The sequence below is a fragment of the Echinops telfairi genome, unplaced genomic scaffold (assembly GCF_000313985.2).
Source record: "Echinops telfairi isolate 266 unplaced genomic scaffold, ASM31398v2 ScPeMD7_4225;HRSCAF=4972, whole genome shotgun sequence".
Classification (NCBI taxonomy): domain Eukaryota; kingdom Metazoa; phylum Chordata; class Mammalia; order Afrosoricida; family Tenrecidae; genus Echinops; species Echinops telfairi.
Window position 1 is genome coordinate 23,313,919 of NW_022108124.1, and position 5,553 is coordinate 23,319,471.

The following is a 5,553-nucleotide window of genomic DNA, read 5'->3' on the forward strand; positions in this document are numbered from 1 at the left end:
CCCGACACCATTCACAACCCAGGGAAGAAATTTCTGTCATGGAACCAGTAAGAGATTCTTGCACCCAGCACATGATCAGGTCCTGACCACAGGGTGGGCAACTGGCCAAGTGTCAAGGTTGATCAAGCATAATGAATATTACAATGGTCTCTGCCTGTCAGTAAGGCTGCTCTAGACTCTTGCCTGTGGATTGAAAAGAAAATCGGTCAGTGTCTCAGCCTGACTAGATACTCTGAAGATAGGATTTGCGCAGTCTCCCTTTTTGAAGATTTTTTTTTTAATTTCAGACTCTTGCCTTATTTGTCTTTTAAATAACTTTCTGTAAATAATCTTGAGCAAAGACTTCTCCCCATATGAGACCATACAAAATCCTCTTGTTTGAGAATGAAGAAAAAGAATGAGAAAAAATAAAAAAACAACTAACACATAATTTATAACTATTGTGACAGTATTTTAATGTAGGAAGATTATGCAAAATGATTTTGTTATTAATATTAAAGTAATATAAGATATATTACATTTAATCCCTTTTCAACTATATTGATTACATTCTCTAGGATTAAAATTGATCATCAACATTCCTGGGAATTCTGTGCATTACTGCACTGAGGGACCCTGACCCTGGGGTCAAACTGTTGAACAGAATTGAAATGTGAAGTTAATCATACATATTGCAAAGACTTGCAGCTAAGTATTTTCTGTTTGCATTTCTATGCTCTTCAGTCACCAATATTATTAAATAAAAACATAGTAATAGATGACTACCGAGATCATTTCAGATGAGTAATTTTATCATCAGAGGGAGTTGTTTGTTTTGTTGTTTGTTTTGTTGTGTTTCTATCGTTCCTCATTTTACTCCAGCCAAGAGTGTTCTCCCAAAGGCATTTTTAAATTTCTTTATAACTTCTGGTAATTTCCCTAGTAAATTCTAGCTTTCTTTTATTAAGAATGATTTTTGAACATTAATAATACTAATTAGAGGTATGCCAAGACAATCTGAATTAAACCATTGGAATGAGGCTACTTGGATGTAATGTGAAGTGTCTGGACATTTTGTAAAGCATCCAAGTGCGTCACAAACAAACACCTATTAAAACTCTAAACTGTCATGAGTCAGGTGTGTGATACTTATTTCCCATGAACTGAAAGAAAAATTTTAAACCTGTCAGAATTCCTGAAGATTTTCATAACATCTTATCTTGTCTTTTGCTTGGGGATTCTAGAGAGGGTATTAGTAAACTTTAACAGATGAAGTAAACTTTCAGGGGCGGTGAGCAACAATCTAGCAATTGACAACATCATTATGTTGATTTTCTCATATGTAAAAAAAAGGAATTTGAATATATTCAATTCACAGTACAAAATGGTGATTCCATTATGATATCCATGTCTAAATAATAAGCCTTAACTCAAAGAGCAAAGTCTTAATTGCTTCACCGTGAACATTTAAATAGCATATAAAAAGTCAATTTCCTGTTTGTGGGAGAGAAGATATTTGATATTGAAAATAACCTTGGACAACACAGCAAAACACAGAATATCAACTAACAGAATAGTTTGACATTCTTTTCTTTCTGACAATTTTTTTAGGAAACACTTCCACATATCATGAAAACTTAACTATAATCCTGCAGAAACTCGAATTTTCATGAGGAACAAGACATTATAATGATAAAATCATTAAGTTGTTTTAACTCTGTAGCTAAAAATCACATTATTTGTATTTATTTCTAAAGTTCACTTTCAAATAAAGTACATATTTTTATACAAGTTTATCTCTGTATTTGTCTATTCTTATTATCCTGAACTATACATAATGAATACTTCTATTATTTCTGATGCCTGCAATTCAGATGCAATCAAGCAAACTACTATCAAAGAACCATATATATACACACATTTTTAACTCAAGGGCAAGATTAAAGATTCTGTAATGTTTACATTTCCAAATGGTCTCATATGATCAGCAGCACCCTCCAGTTATAAAACGTTTGATAATCTATTTCCCTGACATGAACTACCTGTTCCTGGTTCATGTTGGGAGGCACCAATGGTGGCCACCGGACCTTCAGCAGCCGTCACAGTTAGGAATCATTCCCTCTTCACATTCAGAATGTGAGTAATATCAGGATTAGAAGAGTCGACCTTCCTGACTTTGGGCATTTTCATAGTAGTGTATAGAGCTTGACTTCGACTTTACAAAAAGCTCCCCCAAAAGCAAATTTATTCTGCAAATGTGTTCCTCAAAGCACCTATCAACAATTCACTTCCAATTCGATCTCTAGGAACGAGCCTCAGAATGGTCTCTCCAGCAGTCTGTGCAGGGTCTGTTCTGATATATCTTGGGCAGTGATGGCACTTGTTGCTGCAGGTACTTTACATGTTTCTGCTGCGAACTTGAAAAGTGCCGTGAAAGGGGGACTTCCAGGAACACCGAGTCCTTGGTAGGTCAGCATGGTCTTAAAGCAAACCTTCCCACATGGTGATCTGCTTGCGACTGCAGCCTCAGCCAAGCCTCAGAGAGCACCCACTTTCACCGCCCTCTTGGAGCTCGCTTCCCTCCCAGCTCTGAAAATAGCTATCTATTTAGCATCGTTATCTGGGTTTAGATGCTGGTGCCAGTTTTTCTACTCAGATGAGCACACATCTTTTCTCCTAGTCCGTTTTATAAGTATGTAGGTGACCTGAGAACGCAAGGTGACAACAAGTGACTTTTCAAACTGAATTATTTAAACTCCAAATGAATAAAAGCATCTACAAACCTTTAAGATATTTTTCCATGGAAATGTAGCAGGGACAAGGGCAAGAACTCCCGATGTCCTTTGATCCCTATGAGAATAATGTTCATGGGACATTAAGGTCCGTGAGTGATTATGGAGGTCATCAAGTACAAGGCTCCCGTTTCTGGTACCAGAAAGTCAAGGTCGAGAGATAGTGAATGACCGATCAGAGTGCATGCAACTAAGTAATGATAAAGACCCGGATTCCAGGTTCCCCATATTCTGGTCCAGGGAATTGCAACATTACACTAATACTCAGACCAACATTTATGCCTTTTTTTCACATTTAAAATAAATGTGCTGAAGCTGTTGTTAGTATAAAGTGAGGCGTTTTAATCTGCTCAACCTGTATCTTGTGAAAGTTTGATTGACATCTTTTACCACCCTCTCTCCCAAATTAACAGTGGGCAGTGTTTTAGGAAAATTACTGTATGCATTTCTTAGCATAGCCTTAAAAAAAAAAAAAGGAAAAGACCTAGAGAAGAAAGAGTGTCTTCCAATCTAGTTTAACTTGTTGAACTCACTGAAATTTACATCATCACATTAAAGTAACTGTGCCACCTATACTTAAGTACCAGCTGAAAGTAAAAACAAAACGTGACCCACTCTGTTTATTTTTCCCTCTGCTCCCACAAAGTGGACCTAAAACACTGACAAAATTACAGCCTCTCCAACGTATCTCAAAGCAGTGACAGTGATGAGAAAGTTGTAGAACACCCTCCCTCTGTTCCGTTGTTAATGTGATTCTTAGCACAGCTTAACAATACAGTTTAATTTTAGCTTCAAGGAATATTGTTTTAATTTCATTTTTTTCTCCTTATAATTCACCATAGATAATTACTACAAGTGTAATCATTATTGGTCATTGGCCATTAATTGGTTTAGCATATGTACCTCAGTGGGCAGTAATTACTGCACAGCCTTCAATAAGATATCATTAACAAAATGAGAAGACCAGAGAAAATATGTTAATTACTGTAAGTGCCCCATTGGTTCCTCCCTGGAATAAACAAGGCTAACAATTAAGATCACACTTACTTTTTGGCAGACTACATTATGCAGCGCAAAAGTGCATAGAAAAAGAAAGGTAAATCTGGGCCAAGGGAAGAAAATGCATGGGGAGATTAGCATTGTTTTTCCTCAAAATTCAGATCAGTAAATCTAATTACCCTAAGACAATGCAACTCTTACACGAAGTATCAATTTTTATAAAAGCTAATTTTTAATAATGAAGAACAAAATTAATTGACTACTGTAGTCTGTTATAATTAAGATGGGAAATACCTCAGAATTATGGGCCATTTTAACATTTTTAAACTACTTATAAATTTAAATTGACTGCCTATTAGTTCATGCACAAATAGACTAGAGAAATGGTTTAAATGTTCCAATTAAGAGCTTACAATATACCAGACTCACTTAGAACCTAATTAGTTTGAAGCACCAATGTAGAGTCCCAAGCATTTCTTAGCATGGCATCTACCACACTGAACTCACAGACATGAGCCAATCCCCACTCGTGGGGACCCTACACAACAGCGTAGAACTAGCCCTGTGGGTTTCCGACACTGTAACGATGTCCAGGCGTAGTTCCTCGTATGTTCCCAGAGTCCCCCTAGGATTCCCTCCAGAAGAGCACTGTGGTGTTGGTTTTTTTGCGCCAACATGGCACCTGCAGCCTGTCAACCAGGTCAGCCTTCACCTTCATGCCTAGGAGCCATGCTGAGACCTGCAGGAGACCTGTGATGAGGCCACCAATGCCACTGGATCCACATAACTCTGCACCCACCGGCCTGTGATCCCTGCATCATTGCATGCAGCCGCATGCGTCTGAAGAGGGACTTATGGACTAGGGTTGGACTTACGGCTTAATCTGGACTGGGCAGGGATGTTTGCTTGACACATAATTATTTCTCGATATAAAGCTATGCTTTACACATATATGAATGTCACTGGCTTTGTTTCTCTAGTCAACCCAGCCTAACACAAGCATTTCCCATTTTGAAATCTCACTGCCATCCAATCACTGCTGACTCATAGGGACCCCCCTGGGGGGGGTTCCAATACTGTAATTGTTTACTGAAATAGAAATCTCGGTTTTTCTCCCACAGAGCTGCTGGTGGTTTCGAACTGCTGACTATGCATATCGCAGCCCACTACACCACCAGGACTCCCATTTTGAAATAGTTGACAATTTTCTAGTCTGTCTCCTCCAGTGGATAACGGACTCTTAAAGAAATTAGACTTTACATGTATTCGTAATTAATAGGTTGAGTGAGTGGTCTCAGTACAAGTGAATTTTTTAATTAATAATAATCTTAAAGGTTAACAGTAATTATAAAACAAGTTTACACTTTGAAATTCATGTTTTAAATTTTGTAAAAACAATATCAATTTCCTTTTGTGTGTGTGCATATATGCATACATATAACTCAAGTATATAGAAACAAGTACTGAAGTTATTTCTAATTTGGAGAAATGGACTTTTTGTAACCACCATATCTCAGGAAAGCACAGGCTCTTATTTTCATTGAAATTTTAAGTCTCTTCAGAGCTCTTGAAGGAGAAAGACGTCTTTTCATAACAGTGAAGAGTTACAGTATCAGGCCAGTCAGGGTGCAGTATAGCACTGGTGAAACATACACCTTTCCTCTGGTTCTTTAATGCTTCCTCACCCCCACTATCATGACCATAACTCTGCCTTACAAATCTGGCTAGACCATGAGCATGTACACAGGTACAGGTGGAAGCAGGGAATCCAGGACAGAGAAAC